Source organism: Drosophila mojavensis, unplaced genomic scaffold (genome assembly GCF_018153725.1).
Source record: "Drosophila mojavensis isolate 15081-1352.22 unplaced genomic scaffold, ASM1815372v1 contig_74, whole genome shotgun sequence".
NCBI lineage: Eukaryota > Metazoa > Arthropoda > Insecta > Diptera > Drosophilidae > Drosophila > Drosophila mojavensis.
This window is the reverse complement of record NW_025318899.1, coordinates 17,627,328-17,647,669: the sequence shown is the minus strand read 5'-3', so window position 1 is coordinate 17,647,669 and position 20,342 is coordinate 17,627,328. Positions and strand designations below refer to the sequence as shown.

The 20,342-nt window shown below is 36.2% G+C and overlaps 1 protein-coding gene and 1 long non-coding RNA gene across 7 annotated transcripts in view; one reads left to right on the top strand and one right to left on the bottom strand.

Moving 5' to 3' along the window:
* Positions 1-18,421, bottom strand: part of LOC6582879 (poly(rC)-binding protein 3) — a 115,030-nt gene extending 96,609 nt beyond the window's left edge. The window contains exons 1-2 of one of the 6 annotated variants that reach the window (XM_032731723.2): positions 17,931-18,420; positions 17,762-17,856 (exon numbers count right to left, since the gene is read on the bottom strand). The gene's annotated coding sequence lies outside the window, so the exon portion shown is untranslated. Of the gene's footprint in view, positions 1-17,761 lie in introns of all 6 variants that reach the window. The other 5 variants (XM_032731725.2, XM_032731727.2, XM_032731726.2 and 2 more) reach the window with 5 other exon arrangements.
* Positions 719-7,786, top strand: LOC122757596. The gene is made up of 3 exons (XR_006357693.1): positions 719-1,230; positions 7,553-7,629; positions 7,697-7,786. It is a non-coding gene; the product is annotated as an uncharacterized LOC122757596 (long non-coding RNA).
* Positions 18,422-20,342: the final 1,921 nt, after the last annotated feature.

Sequence of the window (20,342 nt, the reverse complement as noted above, 5' to 3'; positions counted from 1 at the left end):
GTGGGCAATTAAAAATCGTCAAATTTTATGAAGGTCCTGGAGCCTTCAAGATGTTTGCTCGTTTATGTGGCCATGAATACGAATTAGCCAATGGCCCAGATTTACTGCTCGCGATTTTTTATGACCATCCAGAGTGACAGAATGCCAATAGCAGGGGCAGAGTGTGAATTCCAGGACACAGTGAGAAGCCGTCAAATGAAGTTTCATTTGCTGGCCATTGAAATTGGTTAAACTGTATTTAAATTTATGTGATGCAAGGGCAATATGGGCCATAATAGGTATTGGATTAAGGAGTATTGATGGAACTAATAAAAATAGAGTCGGTCTATTGGGGTTTCTTAAATAATAAAAAAAATATATATATTTATTTTTAAATACTTAATATTTAAATTTATTTTTAATATTCATAATATTTTGATTAAATGTATTTGAATTCAAATTGTACATTTTGCAATATTAAATATTCAAATTTATGTTTTTTTAAGAATTATGCTAGAACCATATTTTCATAATTTTATTTAATTTTATAAATATTTCAGATTACAAAGTTTTCCATTATTAATCATTTATATTTTAATATTATATTTTAATTTTATATTTTGCATAATTAATCATTTATATTTTAATATTTTTTTATTTGAGTTGATTATAGTAATTAAATTTAAAAATTAGAATTTTTTATTTATTAAATATATAAAAAATTGCTCATATAATTCGAATCGTGCAGCAATTTCTGCAGAATATACATAATGCCTTATATATATATATTTGTTTATTTATTTATTATATTGATCATATTGATTATTAAATTTGAAGATAATAAGTTTGAATAGTCATGAGTCATAACAGAGAAATTCATAGCCTTGCACTTTTTTTTAATGCTTCTTTAATTTCTCTTCAGTTGTCAAAGTTGCATACAGAAAAATATAGTATATGAGCTCTGAGCTCGTTTCACTCCTATCGTTCCGCTGTGCTCGTTCTTCCGTACTCATTCTCCTATACTCGCTCCCTGTGCTCGTTCCCTGTGATCGTTCCCTGTGCTCGTTCCCTGTGCTCGCTCCGTTTTGCTCGGTCCCCTGTGCTCATTCCCTTTCGCTCGTTCCCCTCTGTTTCCTTTATAAGTGCTTAAAGCAATTGAGCCCGAGAAGAATTAAGTCAGTGTTAAATAGGAGCTCAAGACGATCGGACGTTAATTGTTTATCTGTGCCAAATCAGAGGGAGTCTTTCCAAGTAAGTCTAATTTAGTAAAGTATTGTCTCATCTGTATGTTATATGCAAATTAGGGACCCAATAGCAAAAACAGTGCAGTCATTGAGGCTTTAGCTTTACATTTGATAACTTGAATGATAACTCACTAACTAAATACTTCTTATAACTGGCAGATTATATTATAACTAGTTATTATTGTTGCTTCATATAATATACATACATAAACACATTTATATACCAAATTTCCGACACATCACACAATAGCGACAGCACACTTGATGTCTCCCTAAATCGGAGCCACTTGACCTTTGGGGCATGTATAAATTGTATATCTAAGGGAAATTTGTAAGGCATTTTGCTGTAATCGCGCATTATTCAATGAGCAACCCTCGTTAGCTGCTTGTACACTAATAGTGGAATATCGTACTCTGTCATCTTGACTTTACGATTTGCCTATTCAAATTTCCTACGCGTTGACAGCAGCTGACATTCGCTGTCACTTCAAAAATGGTTCAGTCTGTGCCTTCAGTCTCAGTCGCCGTCGCCGTCGCAGTCGCCGTCTCAGTCTTCGGCTCAGTCTCCCTCTGGCTTTCCATCGGCTTCTCAGTCTCAATGTCCATTTACCTACGTCTCAGAATTTGTTCGCACTGGAATCTGTTTACATGGCATCACGTCTTTGGTTGGGCGGACGACGCCATGGCCGGAGTCAGAATGTCCAAATGTTGTGGCCCCGGGCGTTGGGCACCGCTGGCTGCATTTCAAATCAGTTTAGTTTGCACGTCCTTTGGCGCATAACAAAAAAGAAATTGAATTTGGGTTGGTATGCCAGGACCGACAAGGACGACACTTTGAAGTCCTTTTTTTTTTCTTCTACTCGAGAAATAAGTAAATACAAAAGAATGAAAAAAGAAAAAACGAAAACAAAATAAACAAACAAATCAAGAGAACACTCAAAAGTCGTTTAGGAACAGCGATTCGATTCGTATCAATTGATGTTGCTTAAGATTTCTTATTTTCAACATTTAATTGACAGACCAACTAACTTGGTTAGTTGCCCATTGATTCACTGATTGTTTGTCTCGCTTTTTCATTCTTTCTCACTCTCTCTAACTGTCTGTTAAACTGAGAGCAGTCAGTCTTTAGCTTATGGCATGGAACATTTTCAGAAGGTAAATGCAGCCCACTTTTCATAAGCTTTAATTCAATGACAGTGTAGCATTTCTACAATTTGTTTAAACAATAAATTTTAGGTTCCACATCAAATTCAATACAATTCAATCAAATTTCCGCCTTGCTATATTCTGATTCAGATCCTTCTAGATCAAACAGCCATCAAATTGAGATTTCTATGCCCAATTGTGCTTTAATGAGGCTCTAATGACTTCGGCCCAATAGGGTGGCAGTCTCTGTAATTGTGATGCGAGGAATACGAGCTCATTATCCATGCCAACTGGCCATAATCTAGTTGAAATAAACGCTTCAGCATATTCGAGTCGACGGAAGCTTGTAATTGATCAGATAATGCAAATTGAAGGGAAAGGGAAAGCCAACGGGTAAATCATTGAATGCTGCAGGCATTATAAATTAAATATTCAATTATAGAAAATCAACTAAAAATCCTGCACGTCGTAGCGCATTAAACTGAAGCTGTCAAATGTTTTTAACAAAAATAAATATAAATTTTGTTTCATTTATTTATCAGCAAATTTTCCAAATTGATTTACATTATTTATTTGCGTAAATTTAAATCAATTAAAATGAAAATAACATGAAAACAAAATTATTATAATGTGTTTTATAAATAAAATACGTTGACTCCAGTCAAAATATCAACAGTAATAAATAACATATATTTAATTTATTTTATATTGTACTCTAATGGAATTTATATATTTAGCTGATGTGAAGACTAAATTGATTGAATTTTTCTTTATAAAAATCGGTAGCCTTGTAGCGAAAGACAGAAAGACTAAGATAACTAAAACCGATTAGCTAAATGGGACTTATTGTAAATTATTTTTTGCTCACATATTATCCCTTTTATGAAACATTTTCCTCACATGTTCATAACTTATGCAGCAAAATATACTTCTACAATATATATTATTTATGTTTCTGTTGAATTGTTTCCAAAACATTTCTCTAATTAGTTACTAAAAACTTGCTCATTATCTATTTAAGCTGTTTGTCAGTTGCTCACAGGTTAGGAAAACATCCTCGACTAAATTGAAATAAAGTTTAAATTTAACATGACTCTCGCCCGCTTTTTCGCTCTTTGCCGCCGCTCTCCTTCTCTGTCTCTGGCTTCGTCTCTTTCACGCCTCTTTTCTGCTGGGAGCGCTGTTAATATGCAAATTGCTTCGTTTCTAATTAAAATAACTGTGCAGAGCTTTTGGTTTTTAGTCCGTTTTGAAAACACATTTTTGGCCAACTTGTTGTAGCTGCCGCCGGTGGCCCCAAACAGCGAAACCTAAACGCGGCATTACTCATTTCCCAGCATCCGCCACCCGCCCACACAGCCACACCCACACACACACACACACTCGCACACTCTCAGGGGTGGGCTTGGGACACACTGGGCTTTAGCTTTGGGATCTATTAGCGGACAACATTGCATGCAGCCACCGCTGACAGCCTTGCCGCAAAGGTGTGTGTGTGTGTGTTGGCTATGGTTTGTTTGTTTATTTTTTTTTTTTACAAAATATTTTCCATTAGAGTTGCTTACAGCGACGATATGCGGCAATTGGAAAAGGGCTATGCCTAAATATGGAAGAAAATATACTGATATATATAATATACCCAGCTGAGCTTTAATGAGACTCTAATGAGTGCGGTTCAATAAGGTGGTGTAAGGATTAAGAGCTCATTATCCAAAAGAACGGGCCATAATATAGGTAAAGGCTAAATTTATCATTTATGAGAGACTTTAAGTAAAATTTAAAGAGCAATCCAAGCGAACAAGTATTGAAAGCAGCTCAATCTCTGCCTACCTCACTATCTCTCTTTGTCTCTCACTCTCTCTCTCTGTCTCTATTATTAATCGTCATTCAACAGAAATATAAACAGAAAATGTTTCCCTTGTCTACCTCTGTCACACAGTTGCAAAAATTTAAACCTTTCCCAGAACTGAAACTAAAAGTAAAAATTAAAATTAAAAAAATGAAATATTCTTGCAGTTGAGTTTCTATTTAATTTCTGAAAAAATATAAAATATACATATTTACTTTGCTTGATCGACATTCGAGGAATTTGAGGTCTTTTCATAAAAATCAATTGTTTGTGCTTTAAATACCATTTTAGCTATGAAGCTTAATTGAAATTGCAATCTATACATTGCAGTTGCTGGCTAAAAGAGTAGAACTATTCCCACATTCCCCCCCCCTGTCTGCCGCAAACTTTTCAATTAATCTAAGTAATTAAAGTATAAGACCAAATACGACCACATGCCTGGCATCGTCTGACAAAAGCTGCGAAAGCCCCAAAACATCTGCAACAAATCAATTTGCAAGAACTTTTCCATTGTGTTTGCAACTATTTTTATTGGTCGCTTTAGTTTGGCAATGGTATTTGGCCAGAAGTCTGGTCATGTTGGCTTTTCACAAGCACACACACACACAGACACACGCATGCATAGCATACAAGGACAGCAGTATATTGATTTACTTTACCGATAAATTGACAATAGCTGGGCACAAAATGGTGCCAGAAACGAGGGCAGGGCGGGGCAAGTTGGGGCAAGGGGCAAGGGGCCAGCTGAAGTGCTCGCCTAACCATGTGGCGAGCCAAGTGTGTACGGTGTCTTGTGTCGGATATCAAAGGACTTTAAATCAAAATTCAATTACACTTTTCACTGATGCTCTTAAGACTTGAGCGGGCACGTCCGCCCGCTGCGTGAGCGCACCAGCATGAGCCTTTTCACCTGTTTGTGATAGTGAAAATCAACAGCAGGCAGGCAGGCAGGCAGGTTGGCAGACAGAGCCGAATATAATTGCAAAAAGACGACTCAGAGATACACTCTACTCACTCAATAACAATGAAACAATGAAAAACAACTAGACTCTCATCAAATATTCATTATAAGCTGCATTTTAATTAAAGTCATATGAAAATATAATATATATGTATTAATTTGCATTAATTGAATGTTGCGCATAAAAAAGCAAAATATATTCATTTTTTGTTTACAAAAATTTCAATCAATATTGAATGCCAAAGGAAAAAAATGCCAAAGGAAAAACAATAATAATAATCCTTTAATCTTGCTGACAACAACTACTTAAACAACAACAACTATATGCACTCTCTAACATTGTCATTTCCATAGCGAACTTAGTTTTTGAGTACGTGTAACAAAAAGCGTGTCGAGTGTTCGACCAGCCGCTCTCTGACATTGAGTTCAGAGTTTACAGTTGTTCAGAGTGTTCAGCTTTTGGAGTGCTTTTGTTTGCTGTGGTCGTCAACTGGATGCTGTTGTCCGGTAGCTGGGGCACGGCTCTCTGGCACCTGGTTACGCCCCGTTCGCCTCCCTCTGCCCCGCTTGATAAACTGTAGCATTCGCAGCTCGTCAATTTGTTTGATATGCAAACAAGCAAATCACCATCATGTCACATTTGCATTTTAAAGAGAGTTCATTTTGACCATGCACACACATACATATAACTATATATATATATATATATATATATATCGATAATACATACATACATGTGTAGATACAACGAAAATTAGCTTCCTATGCAGCTCGGTTAAGGTTTTCCAATCAAATTCTGTGCTGCTTACGGCACAAATTGCATTCACATCGCACACACATACACGAGAGAGAGAGAGGGACTGAGAGAGAGAGAGAGAGAGAGAGAGAGAGAGAGAGAGAGAGATAGAGAGAGGAGAACTTGTCTATGGGAAGGGGTAGTGCAATTGCGAGCACTTATAACAACTTATAAATAGCCTCAGTCTGTGCAAATTTTCACATTAATTAAATTTTAGCGACAACCACGAACACACACACAGCCCAGTCCAACCCAGCCCAGCACAGCCGAGAGCAGATCCCAAAAAATAGAGACCTGCTACGGCGTCAACGGCCAACACGGTTGACATATTGAAGGAAAACGACAGATTTAGTACATAATATATAGACAACAACATATAGACAACGCACAGCCTAATAGACACTGATGCTATACCAGACAGGGTTGCACTAAATCATAGTTGGAGCAAGGCAAAGCATAACGCTTTAGTATAAGAAAATGTAGAAGTATGTGAAAATATTTAAGAGAACGAGAAAATAACAAAGGTTTTATTTTGGTAGCAAAAATAATTAGAATAATAATGTCAATGCTAAACATAGTCAAAATGAATATGAAATCAATAAAATATTTAAAGAAAAAGAGAAAAAAGAAAATTAAATTAGCAAATAAACAGTAATAATTTTTTATTATTATATCACAATGATAATTTGAATTATATTAAATCTGCTATAAAGTGCAAGGAAAAGAATATATATAAATATAACATAAAAATAATATAATAATATATATTCAGCTTTATATTTTGCTTAAAATATTTGTTTTTTTAGTGTTTAATAATTTTTAAAATTAATTTATTTACATAGTTAATATTAAATTGTATGAAGACTAAAAATCTTAAATGAAAATAAATGCAAAAAAAAAAAATATATTAATAAAAATTAAAAAATACAAACAAAATATACATAATGTTTGTTCTTCTATAACTTTTTATAGTATAACAAATATTTTGTATTATTTTATATAACATAAAAAAAGATATATATTCACTTTTATATTAAGCTTAAAATAATTTAAATTTTTTTCAAAAGGGTACAATGTAATTATTTTTACAATTAATTTATTTAATTAGTTGGTATTAAATTTGATGAAAATGAAAAATCTTTTCTAAAACTATAAGAAGCAATAATAATAAAAATTAAAATATACAAACAAATTATACAAAATATTTCTTCTACTATAACTTCTTAACTTCTCATAGTCATTGTATGGTTTGGTTGCATTTTTTAAATTTAATTCATATTATTCCTAGTATGTATTTGTATTATGTTTCATCTAAGATTTTTAACTTACACATGGCCTTGAAATTTTAATTCTTCCTTCTGTAAAAAGTTATTGACATGGAAAATAAAAACTGATATAATAAAAAAATAAAATCGAATAAAATGAGATAAATAAATAAAACCCCTATTAGATCAATAAAATAAAAGAAATGAATTCCAAAATAATACAAAAAAAAAGTCATTCCGTTGGCATTGATATTTTGTAGATTAATGAAGAAGATGGATATTGAATAAATTTAAATGATTTTCTTTTCTTAGATTGTCACTCGATGGGATTCATTGCTGCCGCTGCTATCAACAACCACTTATTGGACTGCATCAACATTTCAACCAAAGTGCGGGCTCTCCAAGTTATATATTCTTCTTCTCATTTCTCTCTCTTTTTTTTTTTTGCATCGCCAGCCCTGTGACAACTTGAGTGCGCGAGTGAGAAGATGCCCTTGCCGTCGGCACCGCGTCGTCCACTGCATTTGGCAATGCGATGAGAATCCGTTGGCCGTGGAGAGACGGGGCGAGGCGTGGCGAGGCGAGTGGCTCGGCCAGCCGATGAGGAGGCACTTACCCAGTGCCAACTCGAGTCGTCTATATTTAGCTGCACTTTTTGCCTCTATTCTGTTGCAGTTGCTGCACCGCTTACAATGCTACGCAAAAATTTGTAAAATCTCAACAGCATCAACAGCAACAACAGCGACAACAGCGCCGACAAAATATTTGCTGTAATTATATTTGATTTTGTAGATGCATTTAGAAATGCATAAAAGATTGTTAATTTAATTGCACAGGGACATGTTTGTTTGTGATAGCATGCTCGATGTGGAATCATGTCTCAAGCACTTGAATATGCAATGAGCTAATTGGCTATTGGAGCATTCCTGACAACAGATCTAGCCAATTATGTCATTTGCTTAGCATGCAATCTAATTGCAATTTAAACATATTCAATTAAATATGCAATCTCTGACTAAGCAGCCGATGTGCAAATTGTCTCAGGGAGTTGAAAATTCACAAAATTTCAATTTAAATTGTCTTGGGGATTGAAGGAATTTAGTTTAATCGAAACGAATTTAAGGCATGTGAATAAATAATTTATGGATACTTGTAAAATATTTATTTACTTCTACTGATTCTCAAAAATTTAAAAAGAAAGTGGAGGTATTCTTTTTTTTGATATTTTTACAGGTACTAAATAAGAATGAATGACTTAGTTTAATCAAAAAGATATACAAATATGTGAATAAAAATTTTTTTTAATTATAATTATTGCAGGAATTTCCTACGGCTTTCAAAAGCTTTACTTTGATTTTATTTATTTCAATCAAAAATAATAATATAATAAATAATATAATAATAATCAAAGATAAATTATATTTTGTGAATCTCTTTAAGGAATCTCTTTGCACTTTAAAATAAAAATAATTTGTCATCAAAGCTAAGTGCTCTATTCCACATCTTAGACTTATTACAACTCATTGCCCTAATTCCTTTACACACCTTGCAATATATACAGTTAGATATGTAGACCTCTAACTCATTACGAACCACCTAATATATATTATCTTAACGCTTACACAGCATATTATTGGCCACCCATAATATCTGGCAGCCACTTCCCAACGATCAACTTGATATGCATTGATACATCTATGAACTTGGCCAATTATTCAAGAACTCATGACTTGCATTCTTAAGCTCTTACTATCTCTGCTATTCCTGTTCCTGTTGCTGCTCCTGCTCCTGTGCCCAATGCAAGTTGTCGACCTCAGTTTTAATGAAATGTTGCGGTTAGCTCACCTCAAGCCGGTGCTGTAGCTGTAGAGACCACAGCCAATCGCTAGCTACGAAAGTTTTAATGAAGCTCGCCTGGAAACGATTGCCAGACATCAATCTGAAAGGAGCACAGTGCTCCATGTGGTATTTGGTTTGAGTTGAGTTGAGTTGAGTTGCGTTGGGTACCATTCGACGCTAATCAAATTAGAATTCCCCAGCAGGCACACACCTTGCTCGTAGTTCGTAGCCTATGTGTGAGCTATGAGCGGATATATTATCAGCGAGCTGGCTTTGCGGTCAGCCGAAAGCCTGTCGAAGTCAACGTCTTCTATATTACTTATCATTAATTATTTGACGCTCTTGAGCGTTGAGCTGAATATATATATTTTAAATTTTAATGAGCGGGCGACAGAAGTCAAAATGGGTTTTCAAGCATCTACTGATGGTGCTGCGGCTGTGGTTGCGCTAACAAATCGTATGCCACAATATATTGCTAACTTGTGTGGCAGGCGGCAGCCACAATAAATTCCACAGAGGCAACTAAAACGCACGCAGCAGAGAACAAGCTACTTAAGTGCAGAAAATGTAGCATACTTTTCTGCTGCACATGCACGAAAGACGGCACGTGATTGATGTGACACGAACAGCTCGACAGAGGGGTGGGGAGGGGGAAGTGGGGACTCGGAGGTGGAGGAGCTACGGCTAAAATAACCAGAAGAGCAGCCAAAAAAAAAAGGAAAGACAAAAATAGAAAGAGAGAGAAACGTTTACTTTGGAGCTGGCATAGCTTACATGCTCTTTACATGGCCATTAGATATATTATGCGAGAGTTATCTGTAGCTCAGCAATAAAAGTTTTCGTTTCAAGCTAAGTAAAAAAATAAAATAAAACAATGTGTTTGTCACAGGGATTTGTGTGATATGAAATATGGTACAGCATTTGACATTACCCTGGATCGGTTACCAGAAGTCAGTCGTGGCACAATCAGAGACAGAAAGAGGAGAGATTCAGAATTTCTAACAGAGTCTAAGAGAGAGACTATTTAAAAATTAATGAGCTTCCAAGGGTCATTAATTTACACTCCTTTGCTCATTGTATATTTATGATAACATCTATTTCCATTTAAAGTGGCATTGTCTCACTCTCTCCTCTCTCCCTATATATATATAGATATCTGTGTGTGAATTCATTTATATACATTTTATATTACTTTGCTTGGCCATTAGCTTCAATTTTAATTTTCCAGCATTTTGGCATGGCAACGACAGAGCCAACTTTTATTTTATTTTTTTGAGATAGATGCACCATCTTTGTGCAATTGCGAAAGGTCGGCGCTGGCTGTCAAAGAAACAACAAATAAAATGAAAGATAGAGAGAGAGAGAGAGAGAGAGAGTGAAAAAAATGTAGGAAACGAAATCAACAAAGTGCGCAAGTTGCAAATCAAAAGATGTGCATGGCGAGAGGGGAGCAGGAGCAGGGGCAGGGACAGAACCAGAGACAGCCGTCCGTCTCTGCTGCGGGAGTGAGCGAAGAGTAAAATGAAAAAAAAAATCTGCAGAGAAATGAAAAGAAAAGGGATTTGGCGAAGAAACGATATGCAATTTTTTTTGTTAGCATTTCGAGAGGTTTGGCGCAAGTGGCAGCGGCCTGCCAGGGACAGCACGAAATTGGCCAATTTACATGCGTTTGTGTTTTCAAGCCAGGAATAAGAGAAGCGGATTGAACTTCGATTCAAACTTGTGTGGGAGCATACAAAGTGGCACGGGATCTGCTTCAACTGAGCGGCGGCAAAAAGAGTTTAAGCCCAGCCAAGCGATGCACTCAACTGGCATTAAGAGGAAGAGACAGAGAGAGAGGGAGAGAGTAAGACAAAGATGCAGACGTGGAATGGCAGACGCTAAAAAGAGTTTAACGCTTCAAAGCAGCTGCTCCTGGCAAAGCTGAGGCAGCGTCTGCTTAAACAGGTGCAAGTCCCATTAGCTGATGCGCAATTTAAAGGCATTTTATTAAAGTTGCGCCGCACACGGGGCCGTATACGTAATGCCACTTAACTAACATTGTCGCTTACATTTGGCTAATACGCTTATCGTGCGCCACAAAATGTAACTAATGATGACAACACTACGCTCAAGCACATTTCATGTCTGATGCTTGGCAGCTTTGCCCAGTTGGCTGGCTGCCTAGCTGCCTGGCTGGGTTTTATGCACTATGGCAACAACGGGTCGTATGCGTAATGCGAGATATTTCAAATGCAAATTGAACATTGAATGCCGCAAGTTTCTCTTTTCTTATGCCATATCCGATTATCAGAAACTAAGAAAGCTGTAAGGTATCAAAGGCAAAGCACAGCCTGAACGATTCATAGTTGTCAAACGAAATGTTATGCAAGAAATGTTAACTTCAATAAATGAGAGAAAGTCTTCGAATTGAGATTTGAGATATGCTTTGAGATATAAATGTTGTAAATTGAGACTAAACTATTTTTCATTTAAGAAAAGTTATTTTTTAATATTTTAAAATTTTCATTTCATTTCATTTTATTTATTTTCTGTATAGACTTTACATGGTATGCTAACATTTTTTTTTAATAACATATACGTAGGAAATACTTGAATGTATTCAAATGCAAATTGAGCAATAAATCTTGCAAGTTTCTTTATTCTTATACCATACTCGACTATCAGAAACTAAGGAAAACCGTAGGGAATTACAGCTTGAACAATTCAGTGTTAGTAAACGAAATGTTATGCAAGAAATGTAATAAATGAGGACAGATCGTTGTAATTGCCTTTAAAATATGCTCGCTTTCACTTTAAGCAGAAACTTTTTCAATATGAGAAGAGTTTCATTAAATATTTTCATATTTTTCATTTAACAAGTTCACTACAAACTATCCAATATATGTTAACATTTTGCTAATTACATGTCGTATACGTAACAAACAATTTAAAAGTTACACAAAGAGTGCAAACCACACCCTTGTCACCCCAGACTGTGCTAGATAAAATACAAAAATCGAGATGATAAAAAAGTAAACTCAAAAGGACACGTCAAGAGCAGCTAGACGGGACACGATTCGCTCAGAGCGAAAAAGCATTTAACAAATTTTGCTGGAACAATATTCAATTTCCGTCTGTCTAATAAGTTTTTGGCCAACACCACACACACACACACACACACACACACACACAGAAACACACATATACACGCACATTTAGTCACCCTGTGTTTCGGTGTCGTGGCATGTAATAAGCCAAGTCCAACTGGCATTCCAGCCTGACGGCCTGACGGCCTGCCAACTATCTATCCAGGCAAGTTTGTCAGGCCCCGGCAAAGTTCCATTACTCAAACACTCGCCTAGCGACGCACATTTTCCTTTAATTTCCTTTTTAGTTTCAGCGCTAACCAGCTTGTCACAAAAATTGCTTCCCCTTTACTCATTTCTCCCTTTTTTTTTTTTTTTTTATTTTTGAAGTTTCATTCTAGCTCAATGGCACTTGGCAAATGTCAGCTTAAAGCATCGATGCATGCACTCGGGCTTTAATGAATGCCCGCGAGGCTATGCAAACAGAACTGCAACGGCCAACGGGCCATATAAAATGCATTCGAGTAACTAACTTGGCGCAGAGCGAACGCGTTTATTTGGTAACCAAATGGCTGGATGTCGTTCCCCACTCGCTGTAAAACAGCGTGACAGGTGCAGACTTTTCCTATAGCTGCCGGCAAATACACATATACACCCATATATATATGTATATGCATATATAGTTGAAGTATTGTCACAGGCATTGCCTCTGTGCAAGGGGCGGCTTTATTGGCGTATGTTTATGCGGCAAATTGTGATAAGCGGGTTGCCGCTGAACAATTTTAGCCGGAATTTTATAGTTGATGCTGAGTTATATATCTATATGTTATATTTGCATATTGACATGATACAATAAACAGATATATGTACCATGTGCATGGCAAAGAGGAGATTTATGAATTTACAGCAGGGTGAGGGTGAGAGTGAGAGAGAGAGAGAGAGAGAGAGAGAGGGACTGTGATCAACGTACAAAATGATTGAGAATAGACGACCAGCTCAGCCAGATTGTTTTTCTAGCTTATATATACCTATGTAAGTGTGTTTATGTATATGATTATATATAACATATGCCCCTCACATCATTCTGATCAGAATTGATTTACATATTAAATATACATATTAAATATTACATATTAAATATAGATTAAACAACACTAATTTAATATTTAATTAATATTTTAAATAAAAATTTGATAAAATTAGTAAATAATATTTAATCAATTTATAATATAAATTTCATATTGATTTGCCATGAAACCTTTCAGTGAAATAAAGCGAAACGAAGTGATTAAAACTGATCTACGGCGATGGTGCTATATAAAATAAATATACCTCATACTTTCCTTATCAAACTCTCAAATATTTTTAGTTATAGTCTTTAAATAAATCACCTAGATGTTTTCATAATTTAATGTAAATTATACGCACTTTTTATCATGTATATCTCTTTCATACTTTTTTACTTGACTAACTTCTATACGAGATCTTTTCAATAAATATCCGCGATTGTTTTTATAAAGACTCAATTCTGGAGTTTTGGAATTTTCCCTATTCAACACAAAATCAGAGAAAAGAATTTATATTAAATATTTTTACCCATACTCTAAAGACTTTCCCTTCCTCCTAAAAAGAAAAGGGTTGTAAGAGGACTACTACATCATATACAAAAAGATCACAAAATAGATTATTTAAAGTGCTTTCACAATTGGATACAAGAGTTTCACAAGCACTAGAAATTACAAGGATATTCAGTATACATAAATTCAACACATATAAATAGATGTATTCACGATACTTTATGAGCAAAACTCGTAACGCATAAACGTAGCAACTAGCTGATGGCCTTAAGTCAAATCGTGCTGTCTGCCAGCAGAGCTCCATTTACGCCTACTGCCGTAGTCGACGGCCGTGCGACTGTAATGCAAATAGTTAGGCGCAGACTGTTTGCCAATCGGGCCAAAGCAGGAGCTTGGATTGGTATTGGTAATGGGGGGCTGCTTCGCAATATTGCGGTTGCGTTGCCCCGCACGAACGTCATGGCAATGACAGACGATGTAAAAGAGTTCATTAATATTGCAAGGTGGACGGGCGACAACAGCAACAGCAGGAGCAGGAGCTGTAGCAGGAGTAGGAGCAGGAGCAGGAGCAGGAGCCAGCAGCGACAACACAAACACCATGAACAGAAGAGAACGGCACAGCGCAGAACAGCAGAGCATATTTTGACTGTGCGCACAATTATTTTGTAATTTGTCACATTTTGTGGAAGCGCCGCCCCGCTCACCCCTTTTCCATGCGGCGTCATCTGCCTCTGCGTCGCGCTGCCTTTGTCCAAAAAAAAGAAAAAAAAAAGAGGAAAATATATATGTTCAAGTAGCAAAGTCTCGGGCTCAAGTGGCCTGTGACGGCCTACTAAATAGGAAATGCGGGCTCGTTGGCGCATGGCTAGCTGGCGAGCGGGAGGGGGAGGGACACCGGAGGGCGTGGGGGAGTAGCTAAGGGAACTTGGTACCTTGTATCCTACCAACAAGCTGCATAATTGTTTGTATTTTACGCTTTACATGAAAGCTAAGCAAATCTTTTGTTACACTGTCTACAGCAACAAGGCTGCGCCTCCTTTAAACAAGATACACACACACACACACACACACACACACACAGACACGCATACGCACACATACATCGCTCGGCTGCCGCCGCTTCATCTAGTAACCCTTCTTGCTGCTTTTGTTGGCCTTACGCTTTGTGTGCATATTCTAAACATGGCAGCGCTTGGCGGCTACCTCAACCTACTTTCGGGGCCAGACTGCGTTGTCGCCGTCGTTGTTAAGAACTACCCACACAGCGAGCCAGCGCACGTACCCGCCCCCCACCTTGTAGCCCCATTTGCCACGCCTACCGAAACGTGCTGCAAGTCAACAGTGAGGCAGTCAGTCAGGCAGTCTTGTTGCTGCTGTTGCTGTTGTTGCTGTTGTTGCTGTTGTTGTGCATATTTACCTAGCCCGGCTCTTCAGCGTCCACATCATCTGCAGCATATAGTATATATATAAGTGTACCATGAGAACAAGAGAGTATAATAGCTATATCATACCGTTTGTCACTTATGAAAAAAGGCTAAAAAAGAATGCATAGATCTATGCATTATTAAATTATAAAAATTTAACTATTTAATTTTTTTGTATTTATTTATATAATTTATTTTATTTTTAATTTATATTTGATTAATATTTAAAATTTTATTTATTTTTCATATTGTTATATGATTATTTATTTTTATTTATTTTGTATATAAAAATAAAAATATATTTTAGTATTATAAAAATATTATAATATTATAAAACTCGAATTATTTTCTTTTTTTATTAATTTTATTTTTACTTATTTTTTGTTAATTTTTCTATATTGGAAATGATACTAATTTATAACAATTTTTTTTTTAATTTTTGTTCAATTTTTCTTTTTTATAAAGTACAAAACATAGGCTTCAATGAAATACTGAAGATTGCCCCCATTCGAAAAAAACAAAATGAAGAATATTTATTTGTCTAGCCTTTAGAGCATTATGTTTTCGTACTTGTTCAGTTATATATGTACATACATATATATCATTCATCATAATTTTCATATGCAGCAGTTGGACCAGGCAATCCCTTGCCTCCCAGCCGGGCATAACTCTTGTCCGTTTCTTTTGCGCTTGTTTTCTATATATATACATACATATTTCTATATATATATATAATTTTTTTTACATATATATATACATCTTATTTTTTTGTTAAATTACATGCACATATACACAGTCAAATATTTATTTAAAACTTATGCCCGAGGCCTTTCATTACTGTGCACGTAAAAATATATTTACATACATACAAACAGACGCACACACACACATATATACATATGTATATATTCTGTTCTGCATTCTGTAGTTTCGTTTCTCTATTTTGTATTTTTTTTTTTTTTTTTTCATATTTTACTTTTGATATTTTCCCTGGGCAAATGTACAGCATGTTGCTTTGTGTCCGCCTCTCGCTTTGGTGGCAAGAATTCCGTGCTATTAAGTAAACTTTACTTCTCTATATATTTCCAATTTTCCTTTTTTATATTTTATGGTACTTTGGGTCGTGAAATCGTGGCTTAGTTTATTTACTTAGCGCCGTGACGCTAAGTTCGTTATATCCTCATTTCCATATTTTCTAGTGTCTAGCGTCTAGCGCGGCTCTAATTAGTCGTCCTTGCTGCGCGTTGTCCTTGTGTGCGAGCCCATTGTGCCCGCTGAAGAGAACAAAGCGCTTGCGACGCTCAGTGAAGCCAGTTCAAAAGTTGTTGAACATTTAATGGGATTTACCCACCAAATTGTTTTAAATTACATTGCCCCAGAGCCTTTGCAGCTGCACAGCAACAACAACAACAACAACAAAAAGAAGAAAGTTGAAAGTAGAAAGCATAAGAGGAAATGACAGCTGCTCGCATTGCTGAGCAGCTGAAGAGCGAGATACTGCTTAGAATTGAACTGTTAATTAAAATGATATTGGGCAAACGAATCAATCAAACTTGCCTGTCAACTGGCATTGTTTGACAACGAATGGAAAAGCTGGAGAAGAAAAACAATAAGGAAAATGTATGAATAGAAATCGAGAAACAGTTTCAATAACGACTAAAAATGCACCAATCAGGAGTGCTCGACTAGGAAGTACCCTGAGTAGATATTATACTCATTATATAGTTGGAGCTTCTTAATTTAATTTTCGGAGCGTGCTAATGAAATATTAAAGCAATTGCCATTCACTCGAATTCCATTTCGCTGCTCATACATTAAACAACATTAATAGGGGCAAATGTGATTGTATTGTAATTAAAGTTCTAAATAATAATGAATATTTTGTTGATTTTATTATCATTGTATAAATATCAATATCATTTATACGATAATCAATATCATTATTATGCTAGGTATACGATAACTCAGTAGCTTATTTATTTATACGATAACGTATTATCCTGCTATGAATTTCAGTCACCTATTGAATTTCAATCTTCTGGCTTTTATTATACGCTACTACACTTTCCCACAATCTGTTTATATGTATTGCATCCAAAGAGTCATACAAGTAAATGTATTAAACTCATATAAGAATCAAGAGTTCGAGCATTTATTACATTGACAAAAGATCATTTGCTTCGACCATGAAAGCTCATGATATTGTAAACAAAATAAAAATCGTGCTTATAAACAAAATATATTTTCACCTCTTGACAAGGCAAATAAAAATGATATAAACAAAATTTACGTCTCTTGCCAAGTTCTCACACTTTACACTAGTTCAAGAGTGTATCGATTATTAAGATCATTTATTATTTTGTTAAGGCGTAAATAAATAATCTATATTTATACTGTCCTTTTTTGGTTATAAATAATTATAAAAATCAAAATAAATATTTTATAAAATATTGCACATTTTTCCTAATTATAGTAAATATTGCAACTCTCAATGCAATCTCTAGTAATTATTATCGGTTATCGTATGTCTATCGACCACAAAATTGACAAAGTTCAATTATAGCCAAATACATTGAATTAAGTATACTGAAATTGGGCACTACACGCACTCACCTGTCGCAATTGTTGGTTTGGATTTATTTAATTTGATTTTTGGGGCCTTTTTGCAACGTAAAATTGGAGCCCTAATCGAATGAACGAGCTTTGGGCTGTAATTGTAAATTCTTTGGTTTAGTTCATTGATTGGTTTTTGGTTTTGCGTTAATTGGTTTCGTTATTATACCGTTTGATAATTTTGGGCGCCAAAGTACAGTCAGAAAGCACTCAGACACACACACACACATATGCACATATGGTCAGACTGATGCGCTCTCTCTGTCTCTCTCTCTCATTCACTCTCACTCACTCACTGTCGCTCTCTATATATGTATGTATGTGCTGCTCTGTTGCGCTCGCTCTCTCAGCGGATCTCAGTGTGTTTATTATGACGTTTGTTGCGGCACTACGGCGTCTGTCGTATGTCCACTGTCCTCTGTCGATTGCCTCTGGGACAGGTAGTTAATGCAGTTTGTTTATTTGGCCACGTTTAGTCGATTGCTAGAGTTATAAACTACGCTTCCAATGCACTGATTATTATTGAACTATGTTTGTGTGCGTGTGTGAATGCATGCGTTTATTTGGCCAGATATGAACTTTCGGCTGTGGGCTGAATTTCGTCGATTTGTCGTTAAGGTGAAGCGCACACAGGACATGCACAACTTGACTGAGCGAAACTGCACAAATAACTGAATTGAAATTTCGTCGCACCGAGCGCACTGTGTAAGGGCGAATCGTCGAGCAGAGCGCATCGCATCTGTGTGGGCGACAGCAGGAGCGAGGTGGGGAGGGGGGCTGGCTAGGTCTCTGCTTTTAGGGGTTCTACGGCAACAATTTAGCCTATAGCTTATTTTCGGCAGCAACAGCAGCAGCAGCAATTTCTTACAGCAGCAAATGCACTCGAGTGCATTTTAATTGATTTTTTTTTTCGCATGCACTTTCGCTAGCGAGTGCGAGCGAGAGCGCAAGCGTAATCTCTGTGTGTGGCTTGCCTTGCTCGTTTGTTGCACGCGGCGTATGCGTAACATTTACAGTTGCACTTCGCACGCACCTTACTTTGAGTGAGTTTTCCTCTTGGCTTGAGTGAGTTTTCCCCCATTCAGCTGCGATCTCTTAAGCAGCGCCCGTTCTGGGTCAATTAATGCTGGCCGTTTCATATTTTTCAAGTTTTAATTACCCTTTTTATTTTCAATTTCAACAACAGAGAAGAACAGAGCAGAAGAAGCAACGAATAAACTGAGTGTGGCAACAAATTTGTAATTAATTACATGCAAAAATCCAAACCAAAAATGAGTTGGCCACGCTTGAGTGACGAGCTGGTCAAACAATTAGCATTTTATGCCAGTTAAAAAACGTATAATGAAGTTTCTGAAGGATGCGGCTGGCTTCATACTCCCTCTCTTCCACTCCCTCTCTATGTCTCTCATGGAAAAAGTTTTTAATATGTAAAGTGTTTTTACCAAGGGGTATGCATTTGCTCGAAAGCCTCTAGCCCAGCCGAACAAGTTGGAGTGAGTAAACAGCCATTTAAACTCAAATTTCCATTCAAATAGATGGAAATCTGTGTCAGCTTTTTGGCAGTTTCCTGTAGACTGTTTTCGAGTCACTCCAAATATAAAGCAAAATTGTCAAGCAGCACAAGTGTCTGCCACAAGTATTCACATTCAAAGCAATTGACATTTCCATTATTTAACTTTTTAATTTATAGTCTGGCTACAGACATCTAGAGTTTCTATAGTGGCAACCATTCTATTTGTGTGACTTTTACTGAAGTAGTGTCTCTGTGGTAGCCCACAAACATTTATTAATTGGGCAATATTATGATACTACTAACTACCTCCCTCTCTTTAAGCATGCCAAAAAGTTGGCTTTTTATCAGATTCTTATTATCACTTTCAGACACTTCGTATCAGACCCTTTGGATCTATTTTGGTATGCTTCTGTCCACTCAATTTCCATTTTGTAACTATATAATTTGATCTGCTCCTTTTCGGATCTCTTTCCTCGTTTCCTCTATCGTGTTCTAGCTCTCGCTTGGTCACAAATGTAACCTTTTTCTTATTTTCTCTAAATCTCACTTACGTCGTGTTACTCTTTGTTCCTGGATCGTATAGTTCCTCCCTCTCTGTTTCTCTAACTTTTGCTTTATTTTTCTCTCTCCTTCTCTCTGTCATTTCATTGCCTATTGAAGTGTCTCTCTATTGATATCCTCTTCTCTCTTTCTTTTTCCCAATTTACATCCATTTTATTTTATTACTTTCTTTCTCTATCTCTCTGTTTTCACTCTAGTTATCCCTCTTTCTCCACTCTCTCTCTCTTGTACTCTCGCCCTTTCTCTCTCGCTTTCTTTCCTTTCTGTATATTGATCTCTCCATTTCGCTCTTTTGCTTTCATTGACTTTATCTGTCTCTATTTTCTCTCTCTGTTTCCTCCTCGTATTCAGATCCTCCCTCTCTCTATCGCTTGCTGAATTAAAAGAGAGCGGAAACTAAAGAGAAGCAGATGACAGTCCTGTGTCTATCTAACTTTCCATCCCGCCTCTGTGCCTCCGTTTTAAAATATTTAATAATGAGACATTTAGGCAAAGCTACATATCAAC